The sequence below is a fragment of the Chionomys nivalis genome, chromosome 8 (assembly GCF_950005125.1).
Source record: "Chionomys nivalis chromosome 8, mChiNiv1.1, whole genome shotgun sequence".
Taxonomy (NCBI): Eukaryota; Metazoa; Chordata; class Mammalia; order Rodentia; family Cricetidae; genus Chionomys; species Chionomys nivalis.
The window spans coordinates 81,774,325-81,791,276 of record NC_080093.1 but is presented as its reverse complement, the minus strand read 5'-3'; positions in this window follow the sequence as shown (position 1 = coordinate 81,791,276).

Sequence of the window (16,952 nt, the reverse complement as noted above, 5' to 3'; positions counted from 1 at the left end):
AGGACAAGATGACTTACCCCACGGTATGTCTGGGGCCAGAGCAGTCATGACTTGCGTTAGTCAGACTTAGGGGGTATGTGAGAAAGAGCCTGCCAGTACTTGCCAGCGGATGCTCACAGAATTTGCACGTCTTAGGGCCTTTTGGGTTGTGGTTGTGGCTTTGTACTTGATTTGGGGGCTAGTTCTGTTCTCTCTGCCAGGTTAGCTGAGTAGCAGGCAGGAATGATGGCTGCCAGCATGATTGGAAACAGATCTTGAGGGTTTGGGACTAGATCCTCGAACTCCGATATCCTAGCCAAGGTGAGGCAAATCCAGGCTGCTCGCCTGTCTTCTAAGGGTTGTTCTTGGGTGCTGCAACCAGAAAGTGATTAAGGCATTAATGTTTTCTAGAGACATTGCCCTCAGGGAACTGACAATCGGGACAGAGATGGAAAACAAATAGACTGAGATGAATCCAGTGTAGGGCAATAAAAGAACGCTTAGCCCAAGTCCTGCTCTGCTCTGTCCTCAGTGTGGCACTGGGTTAAAGATGAAAGCTTCCTGGACAGGGCCTACTGAGAGACTGGCAGGCCTCAGGTTTTAGTTGTTGTTGTTTGTTTGTTTGTTTTGGCTGCAAGGAAAGAGCAATCAGGGAAGGGGTACTTTTATTTTCTTACAAAGTAGTATATGGAAATTTGAGGCTGTGGAGTTGGCTTCACAGATGTAAACTTGAGGGTAAGCTTAAAGGCTACAGTAGAACTCAGAAGATCCCCAGAACCAGTGAGGACAGCCAGGTGGACATGGTGGCTGCCTGTAATCCCAGCACTCGGGAGGCAGAGACAGGGGATCCCCTAATGTAAACTGGCTAGCTAGAGCAGCCAAAATCACCAAGCTCTAGTGTCAGTGAGAGGCCCTGTCTCAAATAAAGTAGAAAATGATTGAGGTAAACATTCAATGTCACTTCAGGCCTCTGTACTCACCTGCAAACACATACACCTGCACACTGGTACACCCACATACATGCAAACACACATATAGGAGTGCACACCACACACCCATATACAGAGAGAGAGAGAGAGAGAGAGAGAGAGAGAGAGAGAGAGAGAGAGAGAGATTATCAAGCTCTACCCAGTTGTGGCTAGTAGTGGAGGACCCGATGGCATATGTGACTGGCTGGAACAGGAATAGCTCTGGGAAAATTCGCTTGAGCATTTGGAGCCAATGGGCATTTCTGTTCTCTTTCCCCTGTTCTCCATTCCTATGTAAGTGAGCTAGACTGGACATGGTTGCCAAGAGTGTTCATCTGCTGCCACGGGGCGGCATCTACCTTGCACACTAAGTTGAGTAACATTGAGCTGTTTTATCTGGTCTGGGGAGAAGCAATCAATTAACAATATGTTCCATGGATTGGTTAGGAAGTAGAAACAGATACTTTGGTCTTGCCATTATTTGCCCCAGTCCCTGCTTTCTCACTTGGTGGAACAGCTTTCTGACTGGGCCCCATCCTCCAGTGCCATTCCCCGCCATCCGTTCTTGCTGCTGCCAACAAAACATGATCTGATCATGATGTTCTCTCTCCTAAAGTCACCACAACACTCTTTCTTCTCCCACAGAGTACAGCCAAACTCCTCAGCAAGGCCTTCAAAACCCTCAGCTGTTTGATTCCCGCCTTGCTTTTAAATTCTCTCTGCACAGAGTCCCAAACTGGACTCCAGGGACACTGGTGGCACAGCCAGCTTGCTCCCGAAACACCACCCCTCAGTGTCTTGCTGGCCTAAACCCTTCCAGTTTTCCATCCTGTGCTCATTCTCATCCCTGTGACGCTGTCCTTTCTCTTCTTCAGGCAAATGTGCCGTTTGCTTCATCCACGCAGCACACCACAAAGACGCCTATCACGGCATTTCTCCTCCATGAAAAATATTTATTTGCTATTTACCCCCCTTGTTATGGTGTGATATTTGCAATCCACAGGACTACGTCTTGTGTACATAGCTTTGTATTCATCCTTGCTGCTACTTTACATAAATATGTGCTCGATAAATATTTAAAGAACAAACAAATGAGTTGCGAAAGGCACTGGCTTGGTCTGCCTCACATGCGTCCCTTTCTGTGCGGCTTTGCTTTTGTACCCATCACCCTTGGATGTGGTTCACATAGGGAGGACACACACCTGAACCAGCTGCTGTGGATCCTGCCTAGCATCTCTGGGAAGTACTCTGATGGCCAGCACTAATGGGTAATTGTCTTCTCATTCCTGAATCTGAATCTGTGATACAGCACAAGCTGATAGCAAGACCAGAAAGTAAAGGCAACTTGGTCCCCACAAGACCTCAGACACTGGCGTGTGTCATGGGATGGCATCCACAGGGAGCGGGGTAGAGAGCGTGGCTGGTAGATACAGGATAGTAGACACAGCAAACTCTGGTTCCCTGGGGCTGATCTTTGGAACTGTCTTGAATACTGAAGGCCTTTCTTGTTTTCATTGGTACCTTCTGGTTACAAGGACTATTTCGAGCTTCTCTGTTGAGGTATTTTGATAATTATGCACTTACTTATTTCTATAGTGATATTTTCCCATTTCACATATGTTGAAATATATTTTTCTCTTAAGAAAAGACAGAAAAACATTAAGTGGTTTACATATAGAACAAAACGCACGTTTGCTAATTTAAATATTTCAGTCATTAGATCTAGTCACATTGGCCTGAGGAAAAAAAATCCCTGCAATGTTTTATTCACTCATATAAATACAGCTGACATATTGTAGGTACCTAGCTAGTGTTTGCTGAATGAATGAAAGCAGGCATGGGAAAAACTTACCCTGGGCACTTACTTGTTATGTTATCCAAACACTTGACAAGGCAAGAGGCAGATCAGTATAGTTCTGAAGGTTGCTTGTTACCAAGGCTAATGACCTAAGATCCATCCCAAGTTTCTCCCACTAACCATCACCAATGGGCAGACTTTCCAACCTTCATTTAGCCAGCATTCTTCTCTTGGGGCAGTATTGTTTACATTAGCTGGTATCAGCCTGCTGATGACACTCATTTCCTTAGTGCTTCTTTAGAGTCATCTTGCTCTTGCCCTGGATTTCACTCTACCCTCCATACTGGCTCTCTACATCCAGACCTTTGGCTATCAGATCTATCCATGGGCAATGGGCTTGGTGTGTCTATTTCAGCCTCCAATCTGGATTCCCTTCTGGCTTTTACTCTTTTCATATTCAGGATACAGCCCAGCTTCAGCAAGTATTTCCCTCCATCCCCTCTTGTCCCATTTACCTTAACCCTGTTGTCTTGCCCCAACCTTTCCCTTGAGCCTGGGTTCTAGAAAGACCTCAGGAAGCTCAAACCAGCCTCCTCCCGGCTCATTGTGGGCGGATGGGAGGGAGATTCAGCCAGCACTTGGCCACTTGTCTTCGCCTCATTTACTGTCCATTTCTGTAGGCCACAGGTCACACTACGACCCCGCTTCAGTGCCCTCCTAAAGCAAGGAAATCGGACTGAAATTGAACCTTGGCCAAACAGCAACTATTTTTGATCATGCTTTTGTCTTTTGAGATATTCCATAACATTTCTGTTTGCAAAAGAAGTAGGAGGACTCCAGTGTCTGCCTGATAAGCACATCCGACAAGTCCAGGGATCATGGGAACCCCGAGAGAATGGCACTGCGGGGTTAGGGAGCTTTGGCTGTGCTCAGGGACTGAACAAGTGCTATAGAAAGCTGATGCAGACCAGAGCTCAAAGCAGACACGGGTTGGTCTTGTTCTCAGAGGAAAGGCGGCTGGGAATGGGGCTGGGAGACAGGGTCAAGACAGCAAGGCCCTCCTGGCCAACAGCCCTCCTCCCAGTCTCGTCTCCACAGGATCTCTCTGGGAAAAAGACAGAACCCAGAACAATTCACGGGGCTGTCTTTAGAATTCAGCGTGATTGATATTCATCCAAGGGAGTGAATGGATCCAGGAAGGGGAGAGAGATGTCTCATCAGAGGGCTGAGTGGGCTAGTTCCCAGCTTTGCTTTCCGTCCCATTAAAGTCTCATTAGGGCTATTCCGTAGGGACATCTAAGATAGTCACTTTGGAAGCACTTGGCAAAGCAGATATTTGGGCAAGGAAGAGGTCTCCATTTAGCTGGCGTGTCCTCCCCAGGAGAAACAGCAAAGACAGCAAACAGAGTCATCAGAGTAGAGAAGAACCTAGTAGGTTATCAGAGTCAGCGTCTCCTTTTCAGAGAAGAGACACAGGCACAGAGAAGAGAAGAGACATGCTCAAGGTGACAGTGAACGGGTCATCTGGTGGGGGAGGTGAAGCAGGACCATCAACCCCCTTGCATTTTTTCCCTTGCATCCAGCCTTGAAGGACAACCCAGGCATTGGCTAGGATGCCTGCTTCCCTTTGCAGCCCTCTGGAGCCGGGTTCTAAATGCAGCTCCCAGGGAAGTCTCTAGCAGGGTGTCATTGCTCCTGCCAGTGCTGAGCTGGCAGAGGAGGGTGGAGAGAAGTGCTTAGAAATCCTGAGCACTGAAAGGTGGCCTGTAATTGTAAAATTCCATTTCCTTTCAATTAGCAGCTGATTGCCTTTGATGAGCTGCGACATTGTTTCCTCCATGTAGATTAGGAGTCAGAGCAGTCAATGAGCTGTGAAATTCTCTCGCTGCTGAAACAATAGACAGTGATTAAAGCGCAGCTAATCCGATCATTACAGCCAGAGCCCACTGATCATTAGCTGCTAACCAGATCCCAGAGAGCCGCTCCAGCCTGGCCAAGGCAGAGGCAGGCACCAGGTCAAGGCTACCAATGCTCGCTCTGCTCCCTCCTCCCGTGCCGGGGAGGAGCTGGGCACAAAGCAGGAGGCTGCAGCGGCTACAGGGAAGGAGCCTACTAAGGGCAACAGGATTTCAAAGGCAAATGTCCCAGGACTGGGACCGAATCCTCTTGCCCAAATCAAACCCAGGCTGAGGTTTAACCTTCGAGCCCGAGATAAAGTATTTGTAGCAAATCTTTAATAATACCTTCCGTGTGCAGTTGTTCAGAGGATTAATATTACAGCCTAGGTAAGACCCTTGGCATGATGCTCAGAGTCGGTGATAGAGTTAACTAATATTTTCGAGTGTTTGCTACGTGCCTAGCACGGTTCTCGGGGCTTTATATGGATTAACTTGTCTAATCCTCATAACAGTACTGACAAAATACATGCTATTATTATCTCTGTTGTTCCAAAGCGAAACAGGAGTTCAGTATCTCATTCAAGATCATTTATCTAAGCATACTGGAGCTCGGATCTGAACCAGGCAAGCTGACACTGAGACCTTCTGATGAACCACACACAAACAATAAAAAAAAAAAAAAATCCTAATGTGTGTTGCTTGTGTCTTTCTTGGGGCCTGAAGATTTCAAGCTTTGTTGTGCAGGAGAATTTACCAGAAACAGGGATTAGCACGCAGAGACTCAGATCCAAGCCACTGAAACTGACTCAGTAGGTAAGGGACAGACCCCGGAAATGTGTGTGCTGATTGCAGACTGATGTAGTAGCCTGGGATTTTATTGGACAGATACAGTATGTTCTGCTGAGCATGGGGCCTGCCTGTCCAGGACCTGCATCCTCCTGTATGATGCTGCTTCATCCAGTCTGGAGCCCAGGCCCTGATGAGAAAGGCTGCAGGTGCGCTAGAGGAGGAGAGGAAGGCGTGGGAAACAAGTGCAGAGCCCTGTGCGTTAGCGCTTGGAACTCTGCCTCTTCCCTTACTGGAGAGGTATTGAAATCATCAACTAAAGCAGATTCAGTGAAGAAGGGGGGGGGGGGGTGTCTGTATTCCTGGAGCTCTGCTATGCAGGTTGGGCACACTGCGAGGACTCTGTATTCCTCCTATGCCTGTCACCAGTGGTCCTGAGGTCTGCTTAGGGGCCTGTTAGTCTAAGCACAGAAGCTAGTGGAGGTTTCTGCCCACAAAGCAGCATCAACTGATGACAGGCAGGGAATCTATAGATAAAGCCCCAGTGGTCTTGCCTCTAGGGCCGAGTAATAACTAAACTGTGTCGAGCTCCATCTGCAGAGTTGCCAGCAAGGCTGGGCTCCATGTACCATATAAGCATCTGCTGACTCCGTTTGTCCTTCCTTCTCCCCCCTCACCACTGTCTATTTCCCAGAACCTCCTCCACAGAGGCTATCCTTTCTTTATTCTCTTGTCATCATATATGGGCTCACAGAAGTCATTTATGAGCTATGTGTCCTTGGGCCAGTCTTGAAACGTCAGCTTTAAAGAGAGTGACTGGGGAGATGGCTCAGTGGATGAGAACCCTCGCCGAGAAAACACGAAGACCCAAGTTCAGACCCCATCACCCACATACAAAGCTGATCATGTTTATGTGTACCTATAACCCTAGTGCTGTGCATAGGTAGAAACTGGAGAATCCCTGGAGACTGCTGGACAGACAGTCTGTGTGGGAAGTTACAAGCTCCAGGTTCAACGAGAGACCCTGTCTCAAAAGAATACGGTGGAGAGCCATAGAGCAGGACACTGGACATCCTTCTCTGGCCTCTGCTTAGATGTACATGGATGAATGTATATAAACACACACACAGGGGCAGGGGCAGGAATAGCAAGAACATATCAAATATAGCTATAGCGATCGCTCCTGTCTAATGATTGTCTACTCTCGCCTCTCATACCCAAAGTGCATTTCCACAGCAGCCAGGTTGCTGACACCTTACGTCGTTGCTCCTGTCATTTGGGCGCACGCTGGACATGTGCGAGGCTCTGGGAAATCTCCATGTACTGTTTCCTGCTTGCTTTGGGAAATGATTTTGGGGTAGCCCTTGTTAATCTGCACACACTAGATTTGCCATCTGCAGAAGCCTATGGCAAATGCTGAAGACCAACACACATCGGTGAAGTCCAGAGTTGATTGTCTCCCTTCCCAGATCCTCCCATGGCTCCCTTTGAACAAGTCCCAGCGGTACTTTCAGGTCATCATGAATCTCAGCTACCAAGAGGTCAGCTGACAATGCTTTTGCCTGAGGCCCCTGCCCAGCCCCGGTGTGGTTCGTACATATTCTATACTTGGATCAAAAGGAACAAATGAGAGGTGCAATCGCCTCCTCCTTCACGTTCTCTTTGCCGAGCACAGTTGAGCAGCTGATTTCAGTCATTTCTACCTATGGTTTCCTCCTTAAAGCTAATTAGTTTCTTTTCAAGTAATTGCAAATAGTACATTTCCCAGGCCCTTGGAGTCAAGGCTGACAACTAGCTGGCTGGAGTAGGCTCTTATCAATAGTTCAAGGAAATTAGACGTGCAAACATCCCACCAGGGCCCCCAAGGGCTGCTCTGAGTTGTTTAGAATAAATGGCTCATGAAAGGCCCAGGGCTCTTTTATGAATGGACCCGATCGTGCCGAGCCTCTGGGACATGGTGAGGCAACAAAGGAGTGAGGAGGTCCTAGAAGCATCAGCAGGACTTGGCTCCATGTGAGGCATTGTACTTTGTGCCCTGACTGTAGTGACTGGGTAAGGCCAGGGGACGGAGATCAGGCAGATGAGTAGGAATAGAGTGGGAAGAACTCTCTTTAGGGGATTAGAGGTAGGAGTGGCAATCTTGAAAGACGAGGGGTGGGTGTGCTTCCTGGAGCAGGATTCATTATCTGCAGCACCACCACCATGACCTTCTCTCTTCCCTCATCATCAGTGAGCTACTGGCCAGTCACAGCAACCAGCCTGCAAGAACCAGAGACGCCCTCCTGCCTGTATAGCTCCCAGCTCAATCTTGGGGCTTCGATAAGTACTGATTTTCAGACTTACTATAAAACTGTCTTCAGATTCTGAGATTTCTGAGATGATTCCTTTTTCTTTCCCTGTAGCATTAGCCTTTCTGTTTCTGCTGCTGCTGGGTTTGGACCCAGAACGAGGGAACAAAGCCCTAAGGCTTCTCAGCTCACGCCACCAGTTCGGCCAAGTCCCTTTATTACAATACTCATTTCCAGTATGCTACAGTTTGGATGTGGACTGTTCTCCATAGACTCAAGGGTTTGAATGATTGACCACCCTAGCTGATGGTGCTTACTGGGGATGCTGCGAAGCCTTTAGGAGGTGTGGAAGAGCCTTGAGCTTTATAGCCTGGTCTACTTTCTAATCTGCTCAGATGTCAGAAGCAACGCCATACTCCTGCTGCCATAGCTGGAAGCTGCCCCACCACCATGAGGAACTATACCTTCAAACTGTGAACCAAAACAAACTCTTCCTTGGTTAAATAGATTTTTTTTCAGGTGTGTGGTCATAGTAAAGAGAAAAACAACTCAGGATACAACACAGAGGGATTCTTTCAAGGTTTGGCAAGTCTCAAATCTTAGTGAGAGAAGGTGGAGGTGCCAGCAGGGGGCATTGTTTTCATGGTGGCTATAGACAAGAATGTCTCTAAGCTTTTTCCTGCTTTGAAAGACCCCCACTTCCCTTAGCTCATGACCGTTCCTTCCAAATCCGAAGTAGGAGGCTTCAGGCCTGGTCCTTTATGTACCTCCTTCGTCTTAAGCAGCTGTGTCTTCCTTCAGCTGATTTCCTCTTCTACACTTTATGATAATTGTGTGCTCAGGTGCTCAGAAAGGAATCTCCAGACCTGCTGGGGAGCAACTCTAACTCCCTCTACCTGCAGATGGAAGCTTCTAACCAAGTAATGAAACAAGTCTGCAGATACTTGAGACTGGGATGTGAAAGCATTAATATGCCTCTCACCATCGTGAACCCTACCTCCATACCCGGGTTTGCTGGCACCCAGCCCTACGGCATCTGACACATACTGTGACCTGTGAAGAACCCATGTGAGCGTGCCACTGGTGTCGGTGTTTCCGAAGACAAAGGGTCCCGTGATGGCAGCTTTCAACCAGCACATTTAAGGCTCACATGTTGTCACAAGTCACTGAGGTTAATATTTCTAACTGCTTGTCATTTTGTGGTTTGCTCCTCGCTCGTTCATTCCTCCACTGACATTCTGCAAACATGTCTTGAGCATCTATTGGTTCAGAAGCATTACCCACTCTCCTTATCCTAGCTCCTGGAGATGGAAAAGGACTAAGTAAGGGCCTGCCGGCTGCTGTTCTTTTAACTAAACTTGTAAAAGTTTAGCCTGAAACTGGACTTACTGCAATCTCACAGCGTTTTTGGACCTACTACAATCTCACAGCGTTTTTTTTTGTTGTTGTTGGTGGTGGTGGTGGTGGTTTTTTTTCCCCATCTTTTGCCATTTTACCACTTTCACCTGGAAAATTGCATTTCCCTTCCACCTGGTTATGCATGTTTCCACTCCCGCCCCCACTAATCCTCCCTTCACATGACAACTAGAATAAATATTAAGAAAATATCAGTTATACCCAATTAATCCCTCACACCTGTTGGCATCCCATTGCCTGCCTATCAGAGGACTGGTGTGGGAGTCAGTTCCTGGAGCCTGTGTATCTCAGACCACAGAGGTGATGACTTGACTCTGTCACCTGCAACTAGAAGAATCCTGACCAAGACTCCACCAAGCAGACAAGTGTAAATCTAGAAATGAGTTGAAACGCAGAGACAGAGTACTAAGGTAGTGCCATCATCAGCAGACTGGCAGTTCCAGCTCTAGGCTATCGCTAAACTTAAAATGACTCTTCACATTGCTCATTTCAGTAGTACCAGCCTGTTTACAGAGGGCTGCTGTTGGGCATTTGCACAGATGAATGCAAAGGGTTAGATCATTCATCCTTGATACAGGGAACAAAATTGTCATAGAACTGCCTGTGCATTCAACACACACACACACACACACACACACACCAATACAAATAAAGATGTATTTAAAATAAACAACTAAAATGAGTTTTTTGTGGGTTTTTAAGATTTCTTTGATAAGTTCATACATGTGTACAACAAATTCTGTTTCCACCACCAGCTACCCCTTTACGACCCTTCCCTCTGCCACTGTACTCTTCTTCCCAACAAGTCCCCGCTCCTGCTTTCATGACTTATGTGTATATGTGTGACCAACTGAATATAACTGAGGTGGCTTACAAGAGCATGGATCCGGGATTATTCACGGAAGCAAAGACAACTAACTTACCATGGGTCCGCATGGGTCCCTCGCCTAACTGCGATGAAACACCTTAAGGTCCAGTCTTGTGAGATAACCGCAGCTGCAGTGAGCTCATGGGATGCAAAAGCCATGGCAGGTCCTGACAGTACTCCCCGAGTGCTCCTGTCCGTCTCCTGTCTCTTACAGTCTTCCCATGACCTCTTCTGCGACGTTCTCTGAGCCTTCGAGAAGGTGATGGAAATGCTCTATGCGACTCAATAGTCACTTACTCTTGGGGCTTGAAAAGTTAGGAGCCTCTGCCTTTGCTGCCGTCCACAGCAAAGAACACAGCTTTTCTTGTCCAGGCTGCAGCAGCATTAGTCTATGGCCCCCAGCATTAGAATTTGAGAAGACAGTTTGACACCATGTCCATCGAACAAAACAACAGTAGTAGCCCATCGCCCAGGGCCTCGGAGCTCCCCAATCATTGCTCTTGACCAGTGGTTTATAGTACCGGGCATGAATTCCATTCTGCGGGGCAGGTCTTAAATCCAAACCCAAAGCAACTTGTTATGTCCGCAACAGTCAGCCCACTATTGTACCAGGGGCACATATTGTGATGTAGGAGAGTAGATGACTTTTCTCTCCAAGCCATCTGCACAGTTTCTTCTCACTCTATTAAAGCAAATCAGCAGAAATACACTTCCATCTCACTTCTGGATTGATCTCTTGATGTTCTACAGCCAGAGCGAGTAGAATCTTCAGCACCAGGGTCTATTATCACATTCTAGAGGGAAACCAAAAGCAATGGCAGTAGCTACATTGTTAGGGGTGGGACTCCAAGGCCTCCATAACCAAAAACTCATAGGCGGTATCACCATCTGGCACTGAGATTTTCATTTAAGAATCCATTGCTTCTGGAATGGGAGCATTATCCACCCATGCAGGGTACATCATTCAAATCCCTTTTTAATTTAATTTTAATAAGTTTATAAAACAGTAAGTTTTAGGGATTTTTTTATTTGTCTTCAGTTTGCTTACCCCAACTCATTACTTCCTCCTCTCTTCTCTTTTTATGTCCTCCTAGAGATGTGATGCTCATTCCCCTATCCTTCCAGTGTGCCTTAAATATGTTTTTTCACATACGAAGTTTGCATTTGGCCTGTGTCGTAGAGTTCATCATTGTGGCCAAAAAGCATCATGATCAAAAGAAACTGAGGGAGAAAAGGGCTTACTCTAAGGTCACATTCCATCACGAAAGGAAGTCAGAGCAGAAACTCAGGGCAGGAGCCTGGAGGCAGGAACTGAAGCAGAGGCCAGGGGGGATTGCTGCTTACTGGCTTGCTCTTCCTGGATTGTTCAGTTTGCTTTCTTATATACCCCAGGACCACCTTCTGAGGAATGGTAGCACCCATAGTGGACTGAGCTGTGCCATATCAATCATAAACCAAGAATAAAGACACCACAGACTTGCCAATAGGCCTATCTGATGGAGGCACTTTTTCAGTTTAGGTCCCTCTTCTCAGATATAGCTAGGTTTGCATCAAATTGACCAAAACCAACCAGCACAGCTACTGCTTGGTTTCCAATAGGATGCGAGTGAACGTGGTGTAGGGAATAACTTGTGTGTCTATGGTCACCATGAAAAGAACAAGCCTAGCTGGCTCACTGGTCCACGGAGGAGGAGCACCTGGGGCAGAACTGAATACAAAATACAGCTTCAAACAATGCCCAGGGTAGGTCACCTCCCACTGGTTCTCATGCAAATAGGGATAAGCCTTTTCACTGTTAGCTAACACATTTTGCACTCAGGAAGGCTGAGGCATGAGGATTCCAAGACCACCCTAGCCTACATAGTGAGTCTGAGGCTAGCATGAACTACAATGTAAGGCCCCCATCATTAAAATACAGAAAGAGTAATGAAGATTTTCCAAAGCTAGTTCTGAAGACCAAAATTCAAAAAGGCAAACATTCAGATAGGGAGATAAGGGGTGAAGTTGGATATCCTCTTGGGGAGCTCCCCATCTTATATACTTTGGGGCAAGGTCTCTGGACCTGGAGCTTGAGCCTGGTTCTTGAGTTTTGGCTAGTGCTTCTTGCCAGCTTGCTCCAGGGACATCTCGTCTCAGCCTCTGAGTGCTGGGATTCAGGCAGACCACCACAGCCACCTGTCTTTTAAGTGGGTTCTGGAAAGCCAACCTTGATCCTTGTGTTTGTGAATTACCCAATGAACCATCTCTCCTGCCCCCACCGCATCAAGTTTTAAAGCTGTTGGTGGACTTAAACATTTAAGTAAAAAACAGAGATGAACTTATAAATTTTATCTGAGCTTTAGCAGATGTGGATGAGACGAAGGAACCCACAAGAAAGGTTGGGGTGTAGGGAATGAACTGCAGTGATGAGCTTAGTCCTCTTCATTTGCGGCATGTCAGGTAGCTGGTAAAAGAGGTGGTGTCACCATTTCATACAGTGCAAATTATACTCTTAAGCACATTAGTGTGTCTGCATCTTTACATATATAAAATAGAAGAGAAATCTACCAAGCAGTATTACCATGAGGGAAAAACCTGAGCTAAGGTCTGGAAAGCACTTAACAGGATAACTGGCAGAGAGTAAGAGACCATGGAATATGTGCACTCCGCTCCCTTCTCTGAGAACTACTTCTATAGCCAAAACACCTCTTTATGCATTGAGGAATTAACACCACTGTTAAGAGATTAATTCAGAGCACTGCACATGAAAACAGTGATTCCGAGCAGGGCAAAAAGCGGTAATTAAAGTATCCAGTATTGTTTGATTACAGGGTTGACTTCACTCACTTCGGCACTTTGTAGGTAGGAAGCAGCAGGCTAGAGGCAAAGAACAGCCTTATTTTCTGAGGGGTCCTGCCACTTCCCAGGGCAGGGAGCTGGTTATTCTTCCTGTCCATTGAAAAGTCTGAACCACAGTGGGGCGCAGTAGAGATGGGAGGGGGGGAGAGATAGGGAATGATCTACATTTGCTGAACAGCTACTATGTACCTGGCCTTTCAATAGTCATTCATACTGTATTCTACCAGAAATCTCCCTCCAAAACTCAGCACCTTATCATCATAAAGAGGGCAGAGACACACGGATTAGTTCAGTGAGTGCTTTCAAACATCCTTCCTAGGAATAAATGATGTTCCCACCCATTGGTTCTATCGGAGCCCATTCAAGTCCATTGTGCAGAGGCTCTCTCCTACTTAAGTCTCCAAATTTAAGGTCATCTCATAGGCAACACTTTAAAGTACTTTAAATGCCATAACAAACATTACTAGATAGCCATTGATTTTATTGTTTTCCTCTTTAACGGATAAAACCCAACGTTGTTTTATTCTGAGTGTCCAATCAACGTGTCTGATCATAAGTCCGTATTCCCCAGTTTGGGGTTTTTGTTTGTCTGCTTTTTAGCTAAAGAGACTCAAATGATCTAAGAACATATACTAGAACTACTAGGGAGTTTCCAAGGTACTGAGTCATCGGAGAGACAAGAACATACAGCCTCCTTCCCTCCAGACTCCCTTTTACTTCTTGTCTAGAAAAGGCACTGAGAGTTGGCACCTGGCAGCCATTATAAACCACAAAGCTCAGGGATGCCTTTGTAAATGGCGGTGAGCACTAGCAACAGGTACAGCAGAGCTAAGTGGCACATTAGACCCTTTGACGACAGTGGCCAATGCTAGGCTGCTAGTTTTTAAGTCTTTTATCTCAGAGTGAGAGAAGCCTATATCAGGTTCCTTTTGTTGTCAGGATTGTAGCTGAGCGTATCTTGCTACCCCTCCAACTTCTCACTGAATCCTTGTGTTACCTCACTTTCTGTTGCTCTGATAAAATGCCATGGCTAAATCAACTTAGGGAAGAGTTTATTTTGGCTTATAGTTCCAGAGGGGTAAGAGTCCATTGGCTAGAAGGCATGGCAACGGGAGCGGAGAGATCACATTTTCGACAGCAAACATGAACAGAGAGAGAGAGAGAGAGAGAGAGAGAGAGAGAGAGAGAGAGAGAGAGAGAGAGAAGTAGAGAGGACTGGAGGTGAACTGAGATTATAAACCCTCCAAGCCCTCCCCTCGTGACATACTTCCTCCTTCAAGGCGGCAGCAGGTCCCTAAACAGCACTACCAACTGGGAACTAAGTCTTCAAATACCTGAACCAAAGGGGGACATTTCTTATTTAAACCACTGCTGTCCTCCAGTATTCCGTGAGGTTGCGCATAGTCTTACTCTCTAGCTTTTCATTTGAGAGTGATGGTGCAGGGCAATGGAGCCTCTCTCGCCAGATCAGTGAGTGGGGAAGTCGCACAGTGATTTGACCTCCATCCAACTTCTGTAGCACCAGTGCTCCTAAAACTCACATTAGACTGTACATCGGACTCAACATCAAAGACTGTTTTCCCAAGCTGGAGAACTTTCATGTCTCAGTGGAATTTCCCTTCAAAATCAAACTTTTTTTTTTTCTCATGGCTTGAGCTCAATTTGCATCTGGCACGAGGTTAGTTTTTCATTTTGTAAGAAATAACATTCTAATGGGTTTTCAAGGGCCCAGTAGACTTGTTAGCCATTCCCTGGCTGCCGCAGGACAAACTCATTAAAAACATCTGAACAAAACCAACAGAACTTGAAGGGCAACAAGAAAATGAAGACGCTCTGTGGGCGGGGTTAGAGAACTCTTGCAGCACACTGCAGATACTGAAGGTCCTCTTACCCTACTAGGGTTGGGCTCCGCACCCTGGGCATGTCACCTGTCTATATCCCATGGTCCCACAGTCTGGAAACAAGAGTCACAACTGCTTATTCATTACTGTTAGAATTTCAACCAATAAGACAATTTGGATGTTCTTAGAGTTTTCTCTTAATGAGGTTTGTCCCTCTGAAGACGAGAAGTTTGCTAAGCAAATAAAATTGGAAGAAAAGTAGCAACTGAGCTAAAGAGGGCCAATACATTTTCAGCCTTGGAAAAATACCAATTACAGTGAACTATGGTATAACCAAGGTGCTCTCCGTTGGGGCTTACCATGTGGTGTCTGGATCTGTAAATTGGGGGCAATCACACTGGCATCTCAGGGTGGTGAAGTCACCTAGAGATGCACTTGTATTCTTTTAGCCGTTTCTGGGACCCAGGGCTGATCTCCTGGTTTTCTTTCAGCCTCTGCACCATGGTCTATAGAAAGTATGCAGACTATTTTAAAAATAAAGTAGGAAGAAAAGAGTATATCCTCTGTTGCTTCCAACAGCCTGGGTACAGAGAAGAAAGCATTGGCCCTAGTATCTGTCCAAATCCCGGCAGGGTTGGGTAATTTGGGGGGAGGGGGCTGGTACCTGTCATTTAAATCCCCTATACCCCAGCTTTTAATCACTGGACCATATCAGGGGAAGCACAGCCCAGCAGGAACCAGCATGGGCTCCAAAATCAGCAGGCTTGTTTTAATATTTAGTCTTCATCTGTGTCCGTGGTTCTCGGCCTTCCTAATGTTGAGACCTTTCAATGCATTTTTTTCATGTTGTGGTGACCCCAAACCATAAAAATATTTTCATTGCTACTTTATAACTGTAGTTTTTCTACTGTTGTTGTGAATTGTAATATAAATATCTGCTGTGCAGGATATCGGATATGTAACCCCCAAAGGAGATGAGATCCACAAGTTGAGAACAGCTGTTTGATGTGACCATGTGAGTTGAAGATTTGCAAGGCAGAACTAGCGATCGTGGGATAGTTGGCGATGCTCAGATGTCAATCAGCCAGATAACCCTTGGGAAGTGGGAAAGCACTGCCTAGATGTCACCACTGATTACTAGATGAAGGTCAAAGCTAGCAATTGAAACTATTAGTGCGGGGTCTGCCTGGGCTCTCTTTCCTCCTGGACTCCCTGTCTTGAAGACAAGGAGCAAAAAAGTCTTCATTAGAAAGGAGTGAGGTGTGAAAAGAGACCCCAAAAGGGATCCTGAAGATAGTTTGATAGCTTTCTCTGAAAAGAGATGAGCTGAAATGTTGGAACCAGGCAAGAGACCATGCTTAAGTCTTTGTGTCTCCAATTATTTCCTGATTCTGTGACATTGGACAAGAGCTTAGGGCCTCAGAATGCCCATGGAGGTTAAAGTGTGCCTCTGAAGTTTGCTAACTGAGGAATCAAAGACAAGTGAAAATGTTTAAATGTGTAGCCAGTGACCAAGGCTGTCTGGACCCACAGGCTACTTAGAGGAATGGCCCGCACAGATCCATTTAGGGAAGGTTTGCCTCAGGTTCCACCCACATGTTAATAATTTGCAGTGATAGCCCTTGGTTTCTCTGGTTTGCTCTAAGCTCAGATGGGTTGGGAGGGGTGTGTCTGATTCTTGTTGACAGACAAGCACTGAACAGGCCAGGCTAGCCCCATTTCCATAATTGCTTTGAAGTAAGATGCCATTGGGTTGATTCTTCTTTTTGAATTTCATTTTGCATTCTATCCATAGTTCTCCCCACATCCCTCCTCCTCTCCCCCCGAAACCCACCCCCTATTCATTCCTCCCAACAAGTAAGGGCTCCCATGGGAAGTCAGCAAAGTCTGGCACATTAAGTTGGTGCAGGACCAATTCCCACCCCCTACCCCTGCATTAAGTTTGAGCATGGCATCCCGCCATAGAGAATGGGCTCCAATAAATCAAATCAGCTCATGCACCAGGGATAGATCCTGGTCCTACTGACTAGGGCCCCTCAGATAGCCCAAACTTCACAACTGTCTCCCGCATACAGAGAACCTAGTGTGGCCCCATGGAGGCTCCACAGCTATGGGTCTAGAGTTCATGAGTGTCCCGGAGCTTGGTTCAACTGCATCTGTGGATTCCTCCATCATGATCTTGACCTTCCTTGCTCATATAGTCCTTCTTTCCTCTCTTCTATCTGATAAGACACAACTAAGCTGAGAGTGAGGGTTCTGGGCACTGAGCTGA